Genomic DNA, 26241 nt, shown 5'->3' on the forward strand with positions numbered 1-26241 from the left:
CATAGAATACAGACTCATTGCGGGCAGGGATTCGGTGTTACCGGTCCTCGTGTGCCCAGCCTCCCACACTGGGTGGCATCTGGACCTGTCCTTGGGAGTGAATGAGGAGCACATATGTATGCAAGGTTGTGAAGAGGTGCCCATCAGGTGGGGATCATAGGAGGCAGATCACAGATGTCACCTGTTCTTAGGCCTGAACCTAGGGAATCAGGCTGGGCACATGGCCATCAGAGCCCAGGAGGCCAAGGGTCCAGGCCAGTGACCAGTGACAGGAATGGAGGGCAGGACAACGGCAAATATCTGCCAGGCTTGGCGCTGTGATGGACAGACAGGCTGAGAGGCCGAGAAGAGCCGCGAGCCAGGGTTTCCCTGAGGACCGACTGGAAGGTCCGGGCACATGGGGGTCCCCTGACCCGGATCCCCATCACGCCTCTCCTCCAGTAGCCCTGAGAGCCAGGAATCTTGCTTCATCCTTTCGATCCTCAGTTCCCTAATCTGTTAAAAGAGAGTTGAATCACATTGGGAAGCAAAGGTACTTCCTCCCCCAACACTGTGGGCTTCTCCAGGGACGAGAGGCCTGGGGGAAAGGGTTGGTGTCTGGAGTTCGACAGATCCGTGTTGGAATCCCAGCTCGGCCCCACGCTGCCTGGGTGAACTTTGGGCAAGTTGCTTAACATCTCTGAACTCCAGTTCTGTGTTCGGTCAAATGGGTAGTCCCAGCTGTCCGCGGGATTGCAGTGGCTGACTGGGCTGCGTGTGAGGAAGGCAGCACCTAGAAGGTGGCTTCTGAAAGACGGTTGCTGCCGCCCTCCTTGGGCAGGTGCAAGCCTCCTCCTGGCCTCCTACCTCCTACGCTGGCCTCAGTTTCATGTTGTGTCCTCTGCTTGCCCAAGAGTCTTTGCCTCCTGTCTCTCCCCTGGCTCCCTGAATGCCCTTGCTCTTTCTTCTCCTGAAGAGTCATTTTACATTTTTGGCTTTGTGTGAGCTCTTGACATATGTTAATGTTTGGGAAATCAGCTTGGGACGGAACAGGGAGCCCTTCCAAACATGAGCCTGGAGGCAACAAATAAATTACTTTGCAGCAAGGGTTCTGTCTGTTGCAAGTCAAAACCTAACAAAGAAAACAATGTCCTTCTGTCTTGGACACCCTGGGAGCTCCGGACCTCCTTGCCTCTGGGTCAGGGCTCCACTTGCTCTGCAGCCCGGGACGGGGCCTTCACCACAGGCGCCTGGCACCGCGTGCCCGCCATTGTGCAAGACCCTTCGCGCACATACTACGGATGAGACGCGGTGGTTTAGGGACGTTAATTAACTTGTCCAAACTCAAGCATAGAGTAACTGGTTGAAGCCAGCTTTGAAAGCGGGCATGTTAGAATCCAAAGCCTGTGTGTTAACCACACAACATCCCACCTCCTAGGATGTAGAGAGTGGGGGAAGCTTCTAAAATGTTTTAGAAGATTTTCTTTGGGTGCAGCATGAATTGATGATAGAAGAGAGTGAGAGGAGAGACAGAGGGACCAGGTAAAAGAGGTGGTGATTGGTCAGGTAGACAAGGAGCCTGAACCATGGTCGGGAAGCAGAAGTTCCCCAGGCACCCAGATGCCCAGGGCTTCCCCTGGCACACTGGCAGCAGATCTGTGGCACTGGAGGGCCAACCCCAGGCCCTGTCCGTATGGGATAGGTGTCTCCTTTGGTCATTCAGGTTGGTCTCTGCACCTTGTTGCCTCTAGCTCTGGTGCGGTGTGATAGATCAACTGCAAAAATGACCACAAAAATTCCTGCTGATCCTTGACCTGGTCCTCTTTACAATGCAACTCTGTATTTCCTCCCACCAAGCAGTAGGATTTCTTTCTGTACTCCTTGGAATCTGGATTTAGTTGGTTAGTGGACATTGGGAAGACTTGAGGAGTCCCTCCACATTGGGGCTCACCCTCTTGCTGCTCTTGGGAACCCTGAGATGGGCAAGGGACGATGCCTGAGCTGCCCTGCTGGAGCCTGAGAGACCACATGGAGCCGAACCAGGCAGGGTCAGCAGGGGCCTCCCCAGTGCAGCCACACTGCCAACTGCCAGCAATGTGAGCAAGGCCATCCGAGACCACGTGACACAGGAAGAGTGGCCAGATGGCCACAGAGATCACCGGAGTCAGCCCAGACTGGGACACCTACGCAGATGACCCACAGGATCGTGAGAAATAGTGTCTGCTGTTTTCAGCCATTAAGGTTTGAAGTGGTTTGTTTTTTAGTAAAATGATGGAGAATTTCAGAGTCGATGGGCAGAAGGGACTCACGGTCTTTCTCATTTCCAAGCTCCCATTGTCTTTGGTGCCTGTGGTGCAAGCACATCTAGATACTGCCCACCTTGAATTAGAGCCTGAAAAGCCATCCCAGATAACTTGGATCAGAGTTGAAGCTGAAAATCAACTCGCCCGACCGCCTTTATTCCCCAACTAGACTCCAGGCTCTTGAGGGCAGAGGCCAGACCCTGGGCAAAGAGCTGAAGTATTCAGGAGGCTTGGACATTTTTGTTTATTTGTTTATTTATTTTAAAGTGAGAATTAAAATGTTTCTCTGTCTTGAATGTGTTGGTGTTACACAACCGTGTGCATTTGCCAAAACACACAGAGCTATACACGAAAATGGGTCGTATCTCCTATGTGTACTGTATGTTTTAGTGAAAACATTGAGAATTAAAGGAATTTCTTTAGTGTGGGGAAGAATGAGAATCTGCATGGAAGCTGTGGGCTCTGAAGGCTCATCATGAAAACCACCATGTTATTTGGACTACATTTTGTTACGCATATGTCATAAGAAAAATTCCTAATGAATGTTTCAGTTAAAGAAATTACATCATGGGGATCCCTGGGTGGCTCAGCAGTTTGGCGCCTGCCTTTGGCCCAGGGTGTAATCCTGGGGTCCCGGGATCGAGTCCCACGTCAGGCTCCCTGCATGGAGCCTGCTTCTCCCTCCTCCTGTATCTCTGCACCTGTCTCTCTCTCTCTCTATCATAAATAAATCTTAAAAAAAAAGAAAGAAATTACATCATGATGGAATGACTGAAAAAATCAGATTAGAAACAAAAGCATATTCACTGTTAAACAGAATCTAGTTACATTCCACACATAGGAGGGTAGAGTAGATGCGCTTTTCATGGTTCCTCTTGCTAAGTACAGCTAGAAACTCTGGACAACATAAATAAGCATATGAAGAAGGTGGAAAGAAGAAAGGAGACCAGCGAAGGACACTGGGACCCGAGGAATGACATAGTCACGTGTTTGTTGAATCTTCCTTTTGTTTCATCTGTCCCAGACTTGTAGCTGAAGAATCTGACAATTCAGAAACACCATTAGGTACAGGCCAAAAAAATAAATAAATAAATAAAACCCAAACCAAATCCTTAATAAAAAAACTGTTCTCTGTAGTCAAAGGATCAGGAAGGAGGTAGCCCTAATAAGACAGCAACTTTTAATGTAATAGCTGCTCTACTCTAGCCAAGCACTTGAGAAAAACAGTGACTCCGTTCCCATCCATGCCCGCAAAGACCAAGAGGTGTGCCTAGCCTTCCATTTTTGCCAGGCTGCGATGGGGTATAGGGTAATCCTGGGCTGGCAGTGCTGGAGAAGTTCAAGTGGAGATTTTGTCCCTGCTGGGTGGTGATAAGGACCCTCTTTTCCTCTGCAGTGGAGGCCGTGTGGGGAACCTAGACTTACATTTCTAATGGAAATCATGAAGTGCGTCTTCACCTCTGCCGGGTGCTGCCACAGAAGGCCTACTGGACAGTTAATGTTCTGACCCCCTGCCCGTCTGAAATAAGATCACGCACTCCCTGGTGTCAGTGGAGGTCAAGTGGGGGTCAGTAATGAGCCACTTTTACCCCTTCCAGACAGAACGATGTCAGTGGAATTTTACTGGGAAAATAGATCTCCCCCCACCCATCCAAAAGGGATGGGGAGCCCCCGTCAGTCATCAGCAAAGGTCAGGTGGGAAACCTGGATTCTGTCCCCACGTGACAGCAATGATATGGTGGCTCCCTTCCCTTACCAGAGCACTGGTGGAAAAAGCCAGCTGAAACAGATGCAAATAAGCTCCAGAGTGTCATGGTTATGACATGGTTATGACATACCCAACATACGTCTAGGTTTCGACAGAAACTAAAATCATCTGGTCCTTCCAGAAACTGGAAGGACCTTCAAAGTGAATGAAAACAGGCGATTGATAGATGCCAACACTGGAGATGGTAGAGATACTAAGATGACGTGACAGAGATTTTAAAGCAGCCGTCAAAAAAACACTTCAGTCAACAATTACAGAAACCTATGGAGTAATGAAAAAAACAAAGTTTGAGCAAAGAAATAGCAATAATTATATGACAAGTAGATTTTCTAAATATACGTTGGTAAATATACCAATGAAGAGAGATCAGTAGGGTGACTTAAATTAAGCCACGTCCCAAGTCTATGTTGTCCGTAAGAAACTCAATATAATGGTATAGTTTGGTGAGAGTAAAAGACAGAAATATGTATCATTAATCAGAGGAAAGCCGGCGTGGCTAGGGTACTCTCAGCAGAGCAAACCTCGGGACAAGGAAACTTAGGAGACTTAGGAGGACACGTTAGGTCCTCTCGTCCTCATAGTGTTGCTGGCTCATTTGATCCTAGACTCTGGGGGTGTCTGGGGGCTCAGTGGTTGAGCTCCTGCCTTCGGCTCAGGGCGTGACCCCGGGGCCCTGGGATCGAGTCCCCCATCGGGTTCCCCACAGGGAGCCTGCTTCTCATCCCTCTACCTGTGTCTCTGCCTCTCTCTCTGTGTGTGTGTGTGTCTCTCATGAATAAATAAATATAAATCTTTAAAAAAAATAATACTAGACTCTGAGAGGACATCAAGGGGCCCATTTGCCTGAGTGAATCTGGGTTCATCTCTTGAGGCATCTTCAGGCCCTGGGCTCCTGCAGTCAGGGCAGTTGACCCCCTCCTGGGATACAGTACCTTCCCCAGCTTGCCTCCTTGCTCCCTGGAACCCCAGCCACCAGACGCATCCCGTTCGAGGGCTGTTCCCACCTGGTGTACCCAGCCTCATAGCCTGGATCCAGGAATGCTGTGCTGGAATCAGAAAGCCTTGTTCTTTCCATCAGTAACTTGCCTTCCATCAGTGCAACCTTCAATGAGTAGCTTGTCATTTCTGAGTCTTAGTTTCCAAATTTGTGAAAAAAAAAAAAAAAAAAGAAAATGGTTTTAAATAAGGCATCAGAAAGTTTCTTCAGAGGGAGTCCTATGAAGTCTTTCATGCAAGAGAGAAAATTTGCAGTTGGAGGAACCCCAGCCCTTGCCCTGTAGGGACCCTGCGGGGCGCGGGCCATTTGATGCCTGTCTTCCTAGATGGACTTCTTTGCAGCCCTGTGCCCTCAGCAATGCTTCACGGCACCTTCTTTTCATAGTATTTCCAGAAACACCCAGGGTTCTTCTCAGGGATTTTTTTTTTCTCTGCTCCCCTATTCTTCCCCACGTTGGCCAAAAAACACTGGGAAACTCCAAAGAGTGACTCTCTCCTCTCCCGGATTTCTCCTCTCCCTGATACTACTGAATGACAGGTTAGCTGTTACTTCTCAGGGTTGTGCCAAGATGCGCCTTCGTCCTTGCTGAGAGGTGTGGTTGGCGTTCTCACGGCACGGTCTTGTTCTGTGACTGACGGTGTCCTGGGGAGACTGGTGCTGTCTGTGGGTTGGTGCCTAGGGTGGACAGTGGCTGGAAAACCACCCTCTTCGAGCTCTAGCAGGTAGGGGTCGGAAGCCCGCACTGCTCCTGCAGGTGCGAGGGATCACGGGCCACGAGATGAAGGCAACCTTCACCAGGGGGCTTCCCTGAGCACCCTTCACCGAGGGGTAGGTCACTGCTCCTGTCCGTGCTCACAGGGGCCGGAACTTCTCCATCGGAGCCTGTGGTAGGCTCTGTTGTTACCGGTCACCTCCCCCACGGGATCGGGAGCCTGGCGAAGGCAGGAACAATGTCTTATTCCTCTTATTGTCCCTTCTTTCCAGCACAGGATCTGGCTCCGAGCGGGAGACCCACAGGGGCTTGAGTTGAGATGCACTGACTCCATCTGCAGCTTCTTCCCAGCCTCAATTAGCAGATGGTAAACTTCCTCTCCAGGTGGTTCTTGACCTAACAGGTGCACACGTGGAAGGCCCTCCCCTTTGCAGAGCATTTGCATGTCTGATTTATTATTAACAGGAAGCGGTGAGTCTGGAGCAGATCCAGAGAACAGTCAGAGACATGAGTAAAGAGTCACCAGCTCCTGGGAGGAAGGTTTAAAGTAAATACAGTCCTATAGTCTGGGGGAGAAAAAAATAGGCCATAATATATGAAGTGTCAAGCCTGTGAGGAGTCTTTGGGAAAAAAAAAGGCAGATCTCCCTCCCTCCCTCCCTCTCCCTCCCCCTCTGCTATCCTTTCTCCCTCCCGCCTGCCTGCCTGGAGCAAATATTGATCGAGGCCCTACCAGGGCTCGGAGCTCTGTTAGGGGATGGGAAGGGGAAAGAAGTTTATAATGCAGATTCTATGCCTTCCAGACACTTACAATATGGTAGGAGACAGAAAATGAATAGCTGTAATAAAAAAAAAAATCCAGATTAGGTTGTAGGAGAGGTCAGGGGAGGAAGCCGAGATGGCTTCTAGCTTGGCTATTTGAAGAAAGCTACAGGAAGGCAGAGGTGAACTCGAGCTGGAACTGAGGGAGGACTTGAATCAAAAAAGGGAAATCATTCGGAGCGCAGACTTCATCCAGGCAGCTCTGGAGCCAGCGAGCCGGGGCCCTGGTGAAATCCCCTCACGTCTCTGAGCCTGAACCTCCTCCCCCGTGAAACTGGTTAGGACGTTCTCGGGGAGCTGCGCTTACCCCCTGGGTTATTCCCATCGGCACACACGTGTGTTCTCACACCTCCCATGAAAACAAAACACGAGCCTCCCCTTGAACCACAGTCCCCTTTCCTTAGAACAATCCGCTCCGCTCCTCGGTTTGTCTCCTGGTCTCTGTCCCCCGCTCCCATCCCTCCCGGCACCAGCTGCATCAGGCCGTTGTCCCTTTCATCCGCCGTGACTACCCGAGCCACAGCCACCCGCCCCTGCAAGACGCCAAGCCCCAAGCTCAGGCCTGTGTCCAAGTCCTGCTGCGCATCGTGGACCGAGGGACCCGCTGCGCTCCCCGCACCAGGGCCCGGACGCCCGCCGGTTCCTCCCGGGCCGGCTGGATCCTGGAGCCTCTCGGCCTTGCCTCTCCTTTCCCTGCCCCGCCAGCGCCCGGAGCTCCCCGGCGACCCCTGCTCTCGCGGTTGCCGGTCTTAGTGGTGGCACTTGGTGTCCCCGATCTGCCCTGAGCTCCAGGCCCAGGCCGTCAGCTGCCCCCGGGACATCCCGTGTCGGGGTCTCAGGAGCATCCGAGTCCCTACGTGTCCCCAACTAAAGCCCCGTCCTCCTCGCCGGCTCGGCTCAGCTTTGGATAAATCCATCTTTTGTGTTGAGGACGAGGCGACGACTTCACAGCCTCTTGCCTCCCCCACGTGAAGTCCACGCCAGCGTCATGGGCTCTGCAGCCAGAGTGGGACCCCCGGGGGGCTCAGCGGTTGGGCGCCTGCCTTCAGCCCGGGGCCTGGTCCCGCGGTCCTGGGATCGAGTCCCGCGCCGGGCTCCCTGCGTGGGGCCTGCTTCTCCCGCGGCCTGTGTCCCTGCCTCTCTCCCTGTGTCTCTCATGAATAAATACATAAAATATCAAACAAAAATACAGCCAGAGTGTGGCCACTTCTCAGCACCGCCACTGCTCCGCCCTGGCCCAAGCTACCACCTTTCCTCGTGTGGACAGTGGGACGGTTTCCTGAACGCCACCTGCCACCGCAACCACCTTGGTCCCCAGCCCTCGGTCACATCGTGTGCCAGCACATTGTTCTTTGGCCCCAGCCCTCCCCTGGCTTCTCTCTCAGTCCCTCAGAGTAAAAGCCAAAGTCTTGCCATGGCTGATGGACCCACTGTCTGTGCCCCTTCCCTCCTCCTTCCTCTCACCTTCCCCGTCACCTTCTTGCTCCGTCGCCGCCACGCAGACCCCTTTGGAGTTCCTCGGATCCGCCCAGCAACCGCTGAGCCACCCAGGTGCCTGGACGGGGTCGTTTAAAAGAAATTTATTTCTCACGGTTCCGTTTCTGTTTCCTGGCTTGGAGACAGCTCTCTTCTCCCTAAGTCCTCACGTGGCCTTCTCTCTGTGTTTACATGGAGAGAGAGGGGAACATCTCCCCTTCTCTTTTTATAAGGCCACCAATATCCCATTGAGGCCACATCCTTGTTACTCCATTTAACCTTAATAATCTACTAAAGGTCCTGTTTCTCCATGGGGATAGAAGTCACACCGGGGATTAGGCTTTTAACATATGAATTATATGTATATTATAACTATATATATAAATATATATATGTACACTTACTATATAAAATTCTATCTAAATTTTCTGTTATTTATACACTTTCCCTGAATCATTGTCCCCTCTTAGAAGAAAGCTGGTCTGTTTCATTCCCTGCTATTTCATGAGCATTTAAGCAAATGCCCCTAACACGTTGGGACATTACATATTACTGGTGATTTTTGCTTTTGCTTTATGTAGGTAAGTGCCATGGTTTTTTTTTTTTTTTTTTTTTGTAAGTGCCATGTTTAACGGCACTTGCTTACATACATGACTTAATAAATGCCTGGCATGTGAGAGGTTCACAGAATGTCCTAATTATTAGACGGTGAATGGGAAGGACTCTGTAAGGGGAAGGGCCAGCCGGGGCCAATTCACAGAATCCTGGAATTGGGATCTAGAGCTTAGGTATAGGAAACAGCAAGCAGCTCTGTGGACTCTGAACACGCTGTGCTAAGTCACGCCGTGAGGTCTGTAGCATCACCCATAGGTGTTAGGTCCTCGATGGCCCTTGGGAGCCATTTAGTATTTTCAAGCAGAAGCGTGGCTTGGCTAGAGCTGGGTTTGGTTCCAATAATCAAATTTGTTATGCGAGGTGGACTGGGGGAAGGTGATCCTCAAGGCAGAGAACTCCAAAGGTAAAGCCTCATGCGTTTGGTAGATTTGACCAATTGAATTTCTAGCATTATACGAGCTTCCACTCACTGCGTGTCTTTTATATTTTATTTCAAAAATATGTTTTCACTTAAAAGCAATATTTTAAGAAAATCTTTTTCCGTTTGAGTTATGTAATAGCTAACCAACTTATGACTGAGGATCTCATTAAGAGGATTTCTTGCATTCTCTCCGGATGCAGTCTGGGTTGTGTTCATATCTCAGAATGATCCTTGTCTTATAAACTACTGAATATTCTCAGAAGTCCAGTGATTTTTCTCTCTCTTTATTTGTGGAGAGATGGTCTGTGTGCCCGTTGTTGGGAGACGATTGAGTTCTGGCAGAGTTTGGTTGGGCCCCTTGTTTGAATACTTAGGTCCCAGAAAAAATGGAAAGCTACATATCTTGAGGGTTGATTTTGACTTGCACGGGGACCGTCTGTGCTGTGGTGAGACCAGCAGCAGCTTGGGCTGGAGGTGGTGGTGGCTTTCCCAGGTTTGTGAGGGTGGCCTGGAGCTCCGTTCTCCTCTCCTGTCCCTTCCGCTCTCGACAGACGCCTCCCCACCGTCCCCCGTATGTCCCCCCTTACCCTGGAGCTCCCTCTGGGTCAGGAGCCCCGACCCTTCCCAGCCATGCCGTGGCTTCTATTTATCCTCCCTCTATTTACCTGAACCTGTCTCTCTGATTTTCACATTCTGAGCACTTACGTCAACGTCACTTTTCCTAAGTAGGCATTGACCTCCTGGACTCATTTATTCTTCTGTGTCAGTATTTTCCATAACTGTGGTCTGAATCAGAATCACCAGGGACAGACCTGCATCTTCCTCACCTTCAGCATGAAAACTTAAAATCCCTGTGTTTAATCCTGTCGCCAGGATTTCTTACAGAAATGGCGCTTCGTTTTGGCTCACTCAGGTACTGTTGCCTGTATTGTTTAGGTATTATTTATTCTAATGATATGTATGTATAGGTATTCTGATTTTCTACATATTCTAATTAGATATTTATTGGTCATTTCATAAGTCATTTTAAGGGTAAAGAATTAAATATTTTTTTAAAAGATTTTATTTATTTGAGAGAGAGAAAGAGAGCGAGCATGAGCAGGGAGGGAGGGTATCGAGGGAGAGGGAGAAGCAGACACCCCGCTGAGCAGGGAGCCCGGCCTGGGGCTCGATCCCAGGACATAGAGATCATGATCTGGGCTGAAGGCAGACTCTTGACCATCTGAGACACCCAGGTGCCCCCGATTTAAAATCTTGTGAAACATTGCAACACTTGCCATCCTTAGATGAAATAGGGTTTTTGAAAAATTTTTGTAAGTTTTTATTAGGACAATAAAACCACATTGCAGAAAGCTTGGAAAATAGGGAGAAAAACATAATTTCCCCAATTTGATGCAACGACTCTGTTTGTGTCGCTATGGTCCCCTTGGGCCTCTGCACGGAAGTATTCATAAACATGAGCAGCATCAGCGTTCGTGTTCACACCATTTGGCATGATGTATGGTTAGAGAGAAGAGGCCAGGAGCACAGACGCTGCTCTGGGCCTCCTCCTCCTCACAGCGCAGAGCCCACTGGACTTGGGGAGAGGCCCAGTGACAAGGGGCCCAGAGCAGGCTCCCAGACGCCCCCAGGCAAGCCGGTGCCCAGTCACCCCAGGACCGGGCTCCAGCTCAGCAAAGTCTCCAGCATCCCTGGAGCCGGTGTGCACCCTGTGCTTCTCTTCAGTGCAGCCTGTATTTGTTGTCACCCGCCATGTGCCCATGGATGGACAAGACTCTGCCGCTGTCCTGGGGCTCCCAGGCTCAGAGGGGCGCAGACACATGAACAGCGATTACCACCCCGAGGAACACCCATCACTCCGGAGGGTGATGCACAGGGGACCCGGAGAGCCGGAGCACGGCTGCTGGCTGACCAGGCCACAGGGGGGAGATGGAAGCTACAGGCAGGTGGGCAGTGCAGGCTGCGTGTGGGCGCAGGCCCATGTGGGGGTCCCGCTGACCCCCGCTTGTTCCCAGTGAACCGGAGGACTTTCCAAAAATAGAATCTTGAACCTCCGACGTGTGCAGGATGTCATTATTGGGCACCGTCCCCCCTCTGCAGGGAATGATGTAATTCCTTTTTATTTCATTATAATTTCATTGGAATTCTGAAATATTTAAAGTACACAGAAATTGACAGGACATGATAAAAAAGAAAAACTCCTACACACATATGCACCAGACAGATTTAAACAAAGACATTATCTTGCCACATTGGGTTTGTATTTTCTTTAAAGGAAATAAAACATCACACTGTGAAGTCATCTTTGTAACCCTTGTGGATCACACTTCCATCCCTCTCTCCTTACCTAGAGGCAAACACTATTTTGAAATTGCTGTGTGTTTATCCTGTCTGTGTTTTTGCACTACCTCGGTATGTGGTGCCTGCTTTAAAGTATATGTGTGTGTGTGTATCCTATCATCTATCTATCTATCTATCATCTATCTGTCTATCCTCCCATCCATCCATCCATCCATCCATCCATCCATCCATCCATCATTTCTCTTACCTACCTGTCCACCCACCCACCCACCTATCCATCTGTCTATCATATGATGCATGCATTTCGCAACTTACTTTCCCCACCCCCATCTCTCAATATTAAGGTTTTGAGGTTTTACCCATATAGATCATGTGGAATCTGCTTGTTTTGTTCGAACTGCTGTCTGGTGTATTCTATTGTTTGAAAATACTATGATGCATCCATTCTCCTTCGAATGGACACTTGAGTTGCTACCGAGAACACCCTTCCCTATATCTCCCTCCACATTTGCATGAGAACTTTCCTCGGTCGTGTTTCAGAGGCAGATTACCTGGGGCTTTGGAAGCTGGGAGTTTTGTTTGAAGTTTCATTACGTATTTCCAAATTGCTCTCCTAAGACTTTGTACACGGTTTCACTCAAATCAGCAGCATATAACAGACCTCTTTTCCAACATTCGCATTATCACACGTAGCAACTTGCTGAAAATTTTCTGAGTATGAAACAGTATCTCAATGTGGTTCTTTTTCTACCTTTCTGATTAATAGACAAGATTATTATGTTTTCATATGTTAACATGTATAAGTTCTTTATATTTTCTGCATCCTAGCCCTTTGTTGCTGAGATGTATTGAAAGTATTTTTTTTTCCCAGAGAAATCTCTAGTTTATCATTTAATACTGTTTTCAGCGACTTCTCTCTTACGGATATTTGTGAATCTTTCCTTTGGTGGTGTTGTGCATTTATATTTTAAGGAATCCTCCCCACTGTGGGGCCATAAATATATTCTCCAGTATTTTCCTGCAGAAGATTTAAGGTTTTATTTCTACATTTAAATCCCTAACTCAAGTGGAGTAAAAAAAAAAAAAAATCAAAACTTTTTTTTTAATTGTGAAAAGTTCATGAAATTAGATTGTACAGCTTAATTATTGTAAAGGAAACACAATCTAACCATGGTTTAGGTCAGGAAGTAGAACCTCAGGGCCAGAAAAACCCTTCACCAGCCCCCCTGTCAATTATACCTCCTTCACCTCATCCAAATGAGTCACTGTCCTGTGATGGCGATCATACTGTTGCTCCTCATTAGCCTTTCATGATCTAAGTGTGCATCTTTAAACTCCACGGTTTGGCTTGTATTTTAAAAACTACATCTAAAAAAAATAATAAAAAATAAAAACTACATCTAAATGGAATAATACAGCATGGAATCTTTCACACCTGGCTTCTTTCCCTCAATATCCAGGTGGCGAGATTAGTCCACGCGCGATATGCTGTAGTTGGGGCGTTTTCCCGATGGTGTGCTATGCCACTGGGTACATACACCACCGTGCCCTATCCTTTCTCCTCTTTTTGGACATTTAGATTCTTTCCAGCGTGGGACATGGTTTCAGACAGGGGATCGGGCAGTTTCATTCTCTCCCCGATGGGGTATCCGGTTCTCCCTCAACCATGAATCGAAACGGTTGTCCTTTCCCCAGTACTCTGTGGTAGTAGCATCTTTGTCATAAATCAAGCATCTGTTTACACAGGGGCCCTTTCCTGGTTTTTGTTTCGTGACACTGGTCTGTTCTTGTGTCAATACCACGCTGCCTTCATTAGTTAAGCTTGCAATCAGTCTTCTTGAGACCCAGCAGAGTAAGTTCTACCTTTTATTCCTCTTCCAAAGTATCTTCCATCTTCCTGGATCTTCATATTCCCAGTTTATAATTAACTTATCAAGACACATAAGCACACGCACACTTACACACACATACACACACACACCCGTTTGGGGTTTCTGATTGGAAACCATCTGGATTTAGTTTCGCGTGTGAAAAAAAAAATAATTTCGTGTGTGTAGTGAAGTTGATATCTAATTTTATTTGATTCTGATTTTATCCTTGTAGGGATGGCCGGTTGTCCCAGCCTCATATACTGGCTGCCGTTCCTTCCCACTGGCGTACTAATATAGCCACACTGCTTTTCTTGTTACCAATGCAGTTGGTTCTCACTACTTATGGGTTCTGTATTTGGGAATAGGCCCACTCTCCAAAATTTATTCGCAACCCCCAGATCGGTACATGTGGTGCTTTCATGGTCACTCACAGACATTTGCAGAGTGGCAAAAAAATTGGGGGCCATCCGATATGAGTGATCGCAGCTGAGGTCAAAGAAGGCAATGGTCTGCCTTCCGTGCTGCAGCTCTCATACTGTAAACAACTGTCCTTCCTGTGGTCTTTATAGTGCCACATTTTTTGCATTTTTGTGACTTTTGTTGGTGATTTTGCTGTGTGAATGGCTCCCACACATAGTGCCGAAGTCTAGTATTCCTGAGTTCAGAAGGCTGTGATGTGCTTTATGGGGAAAATAGGCATATTTTAGTATGTAATGTAGATTAGCTTCCTCCAGATGGGAAATTTTAGTGCTATTGGTCATGAGTTCAATGTTTGTGAATCAACAATACACCTATTAAATAAGGTATTTAAACAGACACACACAGAAAACAAGGTTACGGATTGATCAGTTGATGAAAACGTCGTGACCAGAGGCTGGCAGGAATTTAACTCTGCATATCCCCTGGAACCAATGCCTCAGTATTTGCTAATTCAGTGTTCATTGACTTTATAAAACATAAACATAGTCACAAAACATAACCATTGGGAATGATGGAAGCTGACCGTATTTGACCCGCATGCCTTTTCCCATCCCTTTACTTTCAAATTTTCTCAGTGACTCAGAAAAGTGTATTTGCTAGATCTTTTTTTCCAACTGAATCTGAGAACATCTGCCTTTTTATTTTATTTTTTAGATTTGTTTATTTACTTTAGAGAGAGAGTGTGTACATGAGAGCATGGGCAGGAGAGAGAAGGAGAGAGAGCATCTCCGACAGATTCCCTGCGGAGCGTGGAGCCCCACAGGCTCAGTCTCAGGACCCTGCGATCAGGACCTGAGCCGAAATCAAGAGCCTGATGCTGAGCCAACTAAGCCGCCTGGGCGCCCGGACACATCTGCCTTTTTAAACAATAATAAATCTGTTCCTGAGCACTGATATGTAATTACTTTTTTCCACCATTTTATTTTGTATTTTACATCTATCCTGCTTTTTTTTTTTTTTCCCTCTCTTCTCCTGGTTTTTACCAAATTGTTCAAATTCTCTTTATTTGTTTTTATCCTTTGGGTTTTTATTCTTTTGGAGGATCCAGTCCCCTTAAATGTTTAGTATGTGTGCTTGCTCAACAAGGGTTAAAACTAACTGGTATTCCTTTCCTTTCCTTCCAAAATATGAGAATCTCAAAATGGTTTCCCTTCTGAAAAGTTGAAATCATACTGTAGCTGTGGTGCAATAACGTTGTCCCTCAGGTTGAGCGGCCTTGCTGGCTTTAAGCAGGTCTCAATCGCCAGTTACTAAGAATGGGCACGGGGGTTGGGTTAGAGTGGGGGTTTTCTCTGTCCTGCCTGCCCCTCACACTGAAATTCGAAGCCTGACACCACTGCAAGGCCTTTGCAGTATCCCGCTGGGGAGACAAAGGAGGTTAGCCTCTCTGTCACTGTCCCCCGTTGAACACGATGCCGAGAGATCGTTGATCCTCTGATGGTTTCCATATCAGTTAAGGGTCTTGTTGTGTAGGGACTTTGAACCTGGAACATTTCTAACAATTATTTAAATGTGAAACAGGAAGAAAAAATTGTGGCCGTTAAACCTGGGAGTCATGTTGGCCCTTCGCTTCAGACCAATGTTGTCATCTAGAAATAATTGATCATTGCTACTGAATGTAGGGCTTTCTTTCCCCTTCTCACTGCAGAACATTTGTTATATTGGCTTTTGAACCCCTGCTAGATACTGTCTGATTTAGGGCCAAGGCCAGCTCCCTCGTCTTCAAGGGTGGCTCGTGTCAGTTGGGTGTCTGCTTTGTGCCAGACCTAGGGCTCATGGATCTTACATTTCCTGGCTTACTTAAGAGCATGAATGCAGTAGTCCTTTAGGGAAATTCATTGTTTGCATTTTGTAGATTAGGAAACAGAAGCCCAGTGGGGTCCAAGGCCATGAACTAGAGAGACATTGGCAGGGGATCAGTTCCTAGTCCTGTGCAATTTATCCTATTGAGCAGGGGTTTTACTCTTGAGGGTCTCAGGATGCCCTGAGCAGCTTGTGAATCTGCATCTTCCCGGACTGACCTCAACCTCCACACTTACGTGGTACCCGGAAATATGCATGCTTAACAAGCTCTCTAGGCCATGTGGAAAACAGGTCTCAGGAAACCAAAGACCTTGAAAACTCTCCTGAAGAATGGAGCCAAGAGAGGCTCCAAGGTCACTCCAGATGGACCACGACCCCTAAGAGCTATCCCTGGATACTGTAATGAAGTCTGCCCCCTGCCCCCGCCCCAGTCTCCCCATTTTCATCTCTGCCCTGGTCCTGCCAGGGTTGCCGTGCCTCACTTCTGCCTCTGGACCTCATGCCTCCCTGATGTGAGATCCCTCCTGGAGGGGGATGCTGAGCCTGGGCTTGAGGAATGAACGGGCCCAGGAGGAGAGTGTTCAGACCTGGGGAGTGAGGGAGCAGGAAGATGAGTCACTGTGAGGTTGGGGGGTGGGTCCTTTGTTCTGAGAAGCTGGAGCAGGGGGCGTTGTGTGGAACCAGGGATGTTTTGTCCTTCCCTTCCTCCTGGACCAGCAAGAGACCAAGCCCGTTCTCCTTACCTTGAACAAAGACTGAATTTTCTCCCCATCATGTTTTAGAGACAACGAGACGGAGAGAGGGCAAGAAAAATTCACAGAACACATAGAAGCAGATGGGCTGGCAGAGAGCAGATGTTTTGCTCTAAGATAACTCCCATCTGGCTCAAAACAGCTGGTGCTTCCAGAGCCACCCTGTCCCCTTCCTCCACCAGCTAGCTCCGTTCTCTCTCCCACTCTTCATTTGCCCCTTCTCAGCTCCGTGGGCAGTGGCCTGGGGGCCCATCCAGCATTCAGAATAATTCAGTCACCCAGAGCTGTTGGGTCCTCGTAGATCCAGCCTCAATTGCTCCAGCCTCGCAGGCTCAGGCTACGCGCAGGACTTGCTCTTGGACACTGGTGGTTGGGGCTGGAGGCGGCACAGACCCTGACTCCCCGTCCCCGCGCTGGTTCCCATGGTTCACACTCAGAATGACCCGAGGCTGAATGGAACCCAAGTCTGTCTTCACTATGGAAAGGGAGTGGGCAAGTGTAGTGAAGATGGGCGGCCGAGCGGAGAGGGATTAATTCAGCCTGGGATGTGGGGGAGATGAAGGAAACCACCTATGCCAGGCTCTGCTGCAGCTTCTGGGAAGCCTGGTGCTGGCTGGTTTTCCAAAGCAGACAGGAATTTCACCGTGTCTCCTTTGCTTTAGCACTCACTGTTTTTTAGAGATTTAAAACCCATTAGGGAATGGCTTAAGAAGTTAATAACCTGTTACCATTCTGGAGAATTACATTTGATGTTGTTTATAGCTATTCGGCTTATGAAAATAAATACATTAAGATTGGGAGCCAATTCTTATTCATGCCACTTATTGAAGGCAGATCATCCAATTATAAGCAAATATCATTAATCTTAAACCCACGTGGGGAGAATTTCATTTTTTTAAAAAACTAATTGTACTTGCGGGATTGTATTTTTTTAAACTAGAACCTGAAAAAAAAAAAGTGCAGTAATACAATAAACTTTGCATCTCTGGTACAGAATTCGATTTGTGTGGGAAAAACAAATTAACTGTGAAATGTAACCAGGAAAAGTAATGTTGATTACAAGGAACACATAATTAGGGCAGCTCGGATATGCACCGGGTTCCTCTCTGTTCCAGGAAGCCTGAGCACTAGTGAATAGGTATTCAATTTGGTTTTAATTATCATGCTAGTGTCGGTCATAATTTCCATAAACGACTCTTAAGCCACAAGAATGGATACTAGAGTTGGAAGACTTTTCTTTTCTTTTCTTTTTTTTTTTCTTTTTAAGTATTTGAACATTTATTCCCCAAATATCAGGGCAGTCTGTGCGGGGAGAAAAAAAATATCATACAGAGATGGTCATTTCCCTACATGATAATTTCAGATTCTTTCTAAAGCCAGGTCATCTGCTTCAGTTCATTGGCTACAGATTATTCATTCACCATTTATTAGAAACACTTCCTTGGCTGTGAGTATGTGAGGAACTCGGGAATTTAGAAGTCTTCATCTTGGCATTAAAATTAAGCAAGGGAGATACACATGAAAACTGTTTGTTTTTTTTTAAAACAGAATTACCCTGTCCTGAGATAGATGACAATCGTGTATATGAAGGTCATTGGTGCTGTAAGGTAATAGGAACACACAGAAGAGGGAGAGTGAGCATCTTCAGGGGTGAGGGCATGGAAAGGGGAACTTTGCGTTGGGTTTTGATGGATAAATAGGAGTTCACTAGAGGGAGAAGGGAGAAATGGCTTGAGTCGAAAGAGGGTGTAAGGCACTGGGGGGACAGAGTGAGGCTCAGGAGGCTGGAGAACAGGGTTAGCAGGAGATCTTGCCGGCTCCTTCATCCCTCGATTGCCTCCTCTGTTCCCCGTTACCTTTTCTCATCTTGAGCAGAAGCCTCAGCACAGCTCTCCCTTCTTCTACTCTTCCCTTCTCCCACCTGCCTTCCATGTTGCAGCCAAGGGGGGCTTTTTTTTTTTTAAGATTTTATTTATTTATTCTTGAGAGACACACACACACAGAGAGGCAGAAACATAGGCAGAGGGAGAAGCAGGCTCCGATGCAGGACTCAGGACTCGATCCAGGGATCATGCCCTGGGCTGAAGGAATAGGCTCTACTCCTGAGCCACACAGGAGTCCCCAAGGGGGTCTTTTTGAAATGCAAATCTTATGTCATTCCCCTTTGCCCTGGGGATAAAGTGCAAACCTGCTGGCCTCCACCAACCTCTCAGACCTCGGGTCTGTCCATCGCCTTCTCTCTCCCTAAGCTCCCACCTCTTTGTCCTGCCAGTCTCGTTTTCTCCTTGGAGCCCTCTGCCCGGCAAACTCATCATTGTCTAAAATAAGCAGCTCCCCCTTCCTTCTCCCATCCTTCTCCTGCCTATTATCTGAGTCCATTGTTTTCTTTTTTTTCTTTTTTTTCTTTTCTTCTTTTCTTTCTTTTCTTTTCTTTTCTTTTCTTTTCTTTTCTTTTCTTTTCTTTTCTTCTTTTCTTTCTCTTTTCTTTTCTTTCTTTTCTTTTCTTTCTTCTCTTTTCTTTTCTTTTCTTTTTTTTTCTTTTCTCTTTCTTTCTTCCTTTCCTTTTCCTTCCTTCCTTCCTTCCTTCCTTCCTTCCTTCCTTCCTTCCTTCCTTCCTTCCTTCCTTCCTTCCTTCCTCTCTCCCTCTCTCTCTCTTCTCTTCTTTCTTTCTTTCTTTCTTTCTTTCTTTCTTTCTTTCTTTCTTTCTTTCTTTCTTTCTTTCTTTTCTTTCCTTCTTTCCTTCTTTCTTTCTTTTTTTCTTGCATTTGGATCCATGTGGTTTTGGTCTGTCCTCCTCCTTAGGGCCCAAGCCCCACCGCCGGAGGGAAGAGTGCTTGGTCTTGCCCGCATCTGTGCACCCAGTGCCTGGCGCTGTGACAGGCCCTCCTAGAGGCCTGAAAAATTGCTACTTGAGAAAAGAGATGAGGGGCTAGGCTCCAGAGGGCCTTGTGTGCCAGGCCCTAAGCTCTCGACCTTATCCTGGGAACAGCAGGAAGCCCACAGAGAGACTTAACCAGGCCTACCACGAGCAGGCTGAGGGTCGGCCTGACACAGAAACTTAAGCGTAAAATATTTTTAGGCATTTTACGCATGCCATGACTTCGCTGGCATCCCTTCGTGGCAATGTGATGATGGGAACAGCAAGCGAGTGGAACGTGAAGCCATCCTGCAGGGCCCTGGGGGCTGGAGAGGGGCACGAGTGGGGAGCAAGGCCCTGGGCCACCCACCCCCACCCCCACCCACCCTGAGGGGTGACTTCTGGTTGCCCACCCCCCCCGCCCCCTTGGCCAGCACCCCGATTGCTCTTTCAGTCCAGCTCGTGTGGCCCGCAATGCCTCATGACGCGCGCAGGTTGATCCCTTGCCTCAGTCCTCAAGGCCTGGGGCAGCCTGTCTGCAGCCCTACCCGCCTGAACGTGCCTTCCGGTCCTCATCCTGCAGGGACGCGTCCCCTCCTGCTCCCTTTCGTGGCCTCACCCCCGCTTTCCTTGCTCCACCTGCCATCAGGTGTATCTCATCACCTTGCTTCGTTCCTGCTTTTTTCCCAGCCTGCAGCGGCCCCACCTCTACTGTCCCAATTCTCTGCATCCTTCAGAGCCCAGTCAGGAGGCACAGGAAGCCTCTAGGAAGCCTCCAGAACTTTCCAGAAACAACAGGGCAGAGGGCAGCATTCCCAGGATTGCCTGGTGGTAAGATTCACTGAGCAGATGCCGGATGGGGACGGGCTGCATTTGCCAGGTGAAGAGAGAGGAATTTCACCCAGAGAGAGGTGTGCGCATCGGAGGACATGGGTGGCGATTCTAGATGACGCCAATGCCCACTCCAGTTTGGGGCCTATGGCCTGGAGTAGCACGCTGTTGAGAGGCCGAGGGGGGTTTACCCTCTCCGTGTATCCACACAGAGCAGCGACCTGTTGGGGCTCAGGCCACACCCGGCTCCTGTTCTGAGTCTTGCTGGATGTCCTTCCCCACTTGTGCACGCTTGTCCCACCCACAGCCATAGCCCTCCGATCATGGGGCTCCCCCAGAAAAGCCCTAAACACAGAGAAGCCACCCTTGGTTTGTGTACGTCCAGTGCATTCTGGGTCTGTTGGCCAGAGAGACCTCGCCAAGGCTGGCTTCGTAACTGTGTCCAGCAGCCAACAGAAGGAGGCTGGCCACAGCCTTGCCTCACTGATGCCCAGCGGCCTGAGCGTCCGTCTCCATCCGCCCTTTCCCCACTTTGCGCCTCATTTCCACAATGTCCCTGCCCATCCAGTGTCTTTTCTCTAGTCTTGCCTCTTGTCTATGGTCTGGCATCGATCCCTCACCCCCAAATCTTGATTTGAGTCTCTGGTTCTAACCTTTGGCTTTGACCTTCGAGATCCTAGGTTCTCTAGAGTAATTCTCTCTGCTTTCCCCGCCCTGCATACCATCCATTGATCGGTGGCAGGCATAGACTCTGGGTTTGCCTCGGCTCAGCGAGGGCACTCGCCCTGCGTCAGCGTAGGCCTCCCTATTGCTCGCTGAACCAGAGCCTATTAGTCCGGCTTTCAAGGCTCTTCCTTCTTGCTCTGACCTCCCACTAATCTAAGCCATCCTCGCCCCTGTGCCCCTCCGTATTGCTATCCTTGAGCACACCATGAACTTGGCAGGTCTTTGCCTTACTCTGGTAGTCCAGGGCTTTTTAGGGAGCCTCCCTTCGAGTTCAGATTGTACAACCGGACCTGGGTTCACAGCAGGACTATTAGCATCTGTGTGACCTTGGGCATATCTGTAAATCACACTGAACCTCAACAGACTTATTTGAAAATGAGAACACTACCCCCACTTTGTTGTAGTAGGGTTGCGGGTGTCACAGGGCCTGGTACCTGCCTGCCCCCCCACCCCGCCCCGCTGCCCCGCAGTGGCATGACAGCATGTGGCTCCTTCTCCGCCCCATCACAGGCTCGCTGATGGTTGAGGGCTGTTTATGGGGCTTTGGCCAAGATGTAGACATGATTCTCCCTGAGAGTCCGTGAGGCCAAGGCTCAGAGGGTAGAAGCTGCCCCTTGGCAGGAGTCTCCTGCTCTGGCCACCCGGGGGCTGCTGACCTGGGGACGATGCATTCTGGTGGTCCTGGGGCCCTCATTGCCTCCGCTCCTGTCATATGTTGCAATTCCAGCTTCAGAATTTCTCCCAACACTGCCCAGGGAGCTGTCACCTAGTGCCCCCCTGGGCCGAGCCAGCGGCTTGGTGCTGGAGAAAGGGGGATCAGGAGTCTCTGGGGAGCACAGGCCCGGTTTCTCCACATCCTTCTAAGGAGGATGCTTCTGGCCAGGAGGCCGTACCGACCGCAGGGGACAAGGCCCTCCAAGGCCAATCAAGGGACCAGTTTCTACTTCCACTGCTGATTTGCAAAGCAAGCCTTGGAGACTCTCTTCCTCTTCTCATTTCTCAGTTTCCTTAATAGAAAAACACAGGTCCCGGACCAAGAGATCTCTAAGGCCCCTTACACTGTGTGGTTCTCCTTAGGACGTGGCCTGGCCACATCCTTCCACCTTCCCACGCCTTGTCTTGGTGCTGACATCAGGCTCCGTGTACAGAGGGCCGGACACTGCAGCCGACCCGCTCCATGGGGCTCTCCGTGCTCCTTGCACCCTCGAGGTGTTCATAGAAAAATACAGAACGTACACGCTCATACTTTTTTGGCGCCTACCCTAAACTAGGCGCTTTGCTCCTATTGTAGCCTGAATCCCGCCTAGTGTTAGTGTGAATCTCCCCCGGCTTCTGGAGCAAGAATTTGGGTGCAAGCAGTTTATTTGGGGGGTGATCACAGGAAGCCGGAGGCATGAGCGGGGAGGTGAGGCAGGGAGGGAGGAGAATGATTGAGGGTGCATGAGTGACTAGGCCGCTGCTGGGGCCGCTGGGCACAATCCCCAGGGACTCCGAGAAAACGGGCGTGTGCGTCAAAATGGTGCAGCCGTGCGGGATAAGGCGGGTGTTTGGCCACCACCTCCCATTCCTGGTTGGGGGACAGCCTCTTCTGGGTGCGAATTCTCTGGCACGTCCTACCTCTGGAGTGGGCCAGTCGGGGAGCATCTTCATGCAGGGAGACACAGGAGGCTACTGGAATATCAGGACTACCTGCCAGGGACCCCGGGGGGCGGGGGGGATCCATGATGTGCTGGAATCAGCTTGGGCCACCCTCTGAGGACGACTGTCGGCTTCTCAAGAATTTTTGCTAGCTGGTCGTGAAATGCAGCCATTATTAAAAATTGCATTTTACGACCCCCTGGTTGAATAAACCGTATGAAAGACGGGGTAACAGATCCCTCCGACCCAACTATTTAACTACGTTTTGTTCTTCCGTACGTTCTCGACCTGATCACACTCGTACGGTGAGAATAGGATACAGTGATGTGTGTGGGAATGTTCACACCACGGGAACCGGCAGTGCTCTCAGGCCCTGGTCCCTCGGAGGACAGGCCATCAGACGGCTAGCGGGGCCCCGGGCGGACACACCCCAGGACGCTGCGCGGCTGGGACCCCGTGTGGCTCGTCCCGGGCCTTCGCGGTGGGGAGCCCGCTGCTTCTGCAGACAAGGGGGGACCCTTCAACCCCCGTAGCCCCTGGTGTTCCATGCACGGCCCCCTCCTCAAGGCAGCCCCTCAATGCCGCAGGACTCTCGGGGCTGGAGGAGCCTCGTGGAAACTCAGGTCTGGGGAGCACGGTCCAGGGCATGGGCGTCCCTTTACGGAGGGCCAGGGTCCTGTCCTCGGGACGCCGCCTCCTCCTGGCTGGGGCACACGTGCGCCCCAGGCTGCCCTCTCGGGCACGGCCGGCTGGAAAAGTCCTCATCCCCTTTCAAAATATGAAGTACATGCCTAATTGGCAACATCATTGTGTCCCACCTGCCCTGGTGGCATCTTTTAAGAGCAGTGCTTGGTGGAAAGAGGCACGGGTGCCGTCCTGTTGGCTCCTGTTGCCATGCGGGGGGCGGCCGGGGCCTCTGGAGAGACCCCCTTACCTCTTGCAGGGGGGTTGTTCCCATTGAGAACGATGTTCTGGAAGTGCTTTCAGTTCTGTCCCCAAACCCTCTGGCCAGCGAGTGCAAGGTGCCGCCCCTGCTGGGCTGGGAAGAGGCTACTGACCTTGGGTGTGGGGTCCAAGGGTGGGGGGCTCAGCACAGAGCCTGGGGGTCTCCACTCAGCGAGGGCTGCTGTGTTGGGGACGGACACCTGCACCTCTCCTTCTGGGCCCAGCCCACGTCTCCCCCTCCTGTCCTGAGCTTGCTCATCCTGTCCACCCTGGAGCGGTAGGAGGCAGGAAGGGGGGTGGGGGTGCCGGGGTCCTCTATGGGCACAGCCTCCTTCTCCGGACCTGACCCGCAGGCATCCCCACGTTCTTACACTGACCTTAGGTTCGGTGTCAAACACAAATCCACTTATTAAACTTTATTTTAAGAAAGGACAGATGTGCAGGGACACCCGGGTGGCTCAGCGGTTTAGCACCTGCCTTCCGCCCAGGGTGTGATCCTGAGGTCCTGGGATCGAGTCCCGCGTCGGGCTCCCTGCATGGAGCCTGCTTCTCCCTCTGCCTGTGTCCCTGCCTCTCTCCGTGTCTCTCACAAATAAACAAATAAGATCTTTTTTAAAAAAAGGCAGATAGATGTTCAAAAGCCCAATTAAAACCAAACCAAATTAAAAAAAATAAAAATAAATAAAAAACAAAAAAACCCCAAACCAAATAAAAATTAAAATAAAAAAAATAAAAACCAAACCAAATAAATTTAAAATTAAAAACAAATAAAAATAAAAACTAGACCAAACCAAACCAGAAGCCAGCATCAGGGTTCTTGAACAGTAGCTTAGTTACGCCCCCGGGGCCACCGTCCCTCCTGGAGGGCCCCCCCCCCGGCAGCCCAGGGACGGCGGGGGCTCAATCCGATGCTGTCCCTGGGGCTCCCAACCCTCCACCCTGGCAGCTTGGACGGGCTTTACGTGGAGGCGAAGTGAGGAAGCGGGGACTTCCTGGCCATGTCCGTGGACTCCCCAGGCCACCCCAGGTGCAGGGCTGGCACGGACACATCGATTCCAGCCCTTGGAACTGATAGAAAAGGGCTTCCCTTGGCGAAGGGTCCGGGGAGCACTGCTGGTGGAAATGAAATGTTAGGCTGCGTTAGCTGGTAACGATGGATGGGGGGAAGGCCACCTCCTGGGTGCCCCACGGGCCTGTGATCGGTTCCCTGCCGGGGGCGCAGCAGGTCGTCGTGGGGCCCAGAGTCTAGGGGACCCTGAGGAATCAGACCCCGGGGAGGGCGGGTCCTGCGGCTGGCTTTGGAGCCCCTGCATGCGCAGCAGGATTTCTGTGATCCGGCTTCTCTCGGGGCCACTGGCTCCAAACACCTTCTTCCTGCCTCTACCCCCACCGAGAGGGGGACAGAGGAGCCACCGTCTTGTTGCCACCTGAGGATCCCAGACTGACCAAGAAGATGCCAGAATGAGGGGACCTTCACTGGTCAGCAGACAGGTGCCGTGTCCGGTATGGGACTAACTGAGCAAGGACTTTCCAGGTGAGGTGGAGGGAGACCCCGGGTGGCTGGACGGCGACCATCTGAGGCCACGGGCCACGAGCCGCACGGTGCGGGGCTCCCTCCGGCTGCCGTGCACCTGCAGGGGGGCTCAGCTCAGGACGGGTGAGCTGATGGGACCAGCCTGGACCCAGACGGGGAGGCGAAGGGTCCCTGGGTGCCTCCGGGCTCCCTTGTGACCGTGGCTGCCTGCAGGCACTAAGCCTGCACCCGTGGCCTCCGCAGCGTGGCTCCGTGGGCAGCACAGGGCTGCCGAGATCCGGGGCGACAGGGCTCTTGTCTGGTGTCCTAATTCTCTTCCTCCAGGTCTTGTGGCTGGAGTGTCCTATGCTCACGTCTGATCCTAGAACTTGGCTCCCACTCCAGCTCTCTGCACCCCAGTCTCCAGAATGCCTCACGCGCTCCGCTTTTCTTTTTTTTCCTTTATAAGAGATTTTATTTATTTATTCATGAGAGACCGAGAGAGAGAGAGAGAGAGAGAGAGGCAGAGGGGAAGCAGGCTGCCTGCGGGGAGCCCGATGCAGGGATCACGACGTGAGCTGAAGGCAGAGGCTCAACCACCGAGCCCCCCGGGGGCCCCTCCGCTCTCTTATTCAGCGTCACCCCTGCAAGGCCATCTCACGGCCCCTCTCGCAGGGGGCACTGACCTACCTGCTTGTGCCTCCCAGTGCCCACGGCCCCGGGCGGGGCATCAGAGCTCCGCAGCCATCACTTCATTCTCCATCCAGCACCCCTGGGAGGCTGGAGTCATTTCCCACCTGTTCCACATGGAGACGCGGGGGCCAGAGAAGCCTGACATTGGCCCAGGGAGGAGGGCCTGGCCCAGCCGCGCGCTCTGCTCTGCTCTGGCGTCCTTAAGCTCCTGGAGGGGTGCGGTGCGTGACATTCCGAGCAGCGGCCCCCGCTTCGGGATGCGTGGGCACGGTCACGGGGACTCTTCCACAACACGAAGGCAGAGCCACCGAAGCAGTCGTTCGGCTCACTGGCCGGTCTGGTGCTGCTGGGACAGGCGCTGCCTTGGACGTGCGGGTGGCGGCCTGCGTGTAGATGCGAGTCACGGGGGCTCCTGGGAGTCCGTACCCCCGCGGCCCTCTGCATGAGATCTGCAGGGAGAGGGCTCCAGGGAGTCTCCAGCCGACCAGGGCCCAGGCGGCTGCCCATCCGCTGGAGAGTCGGGCCTGCCAGCCAGCCCTGGACTGTGTGCCGCTTTGTCTCCTCCAGGTCGCTGTTGTGCAAGGTCAGCTCCTTGGCGGCCCAGACAACGGCACTTAACCCGGAATTGTCCCTAGAACCAGCAGAGTCCTGGTCCGGTGACCCGTGTCACCTGGCTGCCCAGGCCTCCTGAGGAGAAGCTTTTGGGGGACAAGAGGGAAGGCGCTTCCCGCACCGCCCT

The sequence above is a fragment of the Canis lupus genome, chromosome 5 (assembly GCF_003254725.2).
Source record: "Canis lupus dingo isolate Sandy chromosome 5, ASM325472v2, whole genome shotgun sequence".
Lineage (NCBI taxonomy): Eukaryota > Metazoa > Chordata > Mammalia > Carnivora > Canidae > Canis > Canis lupus.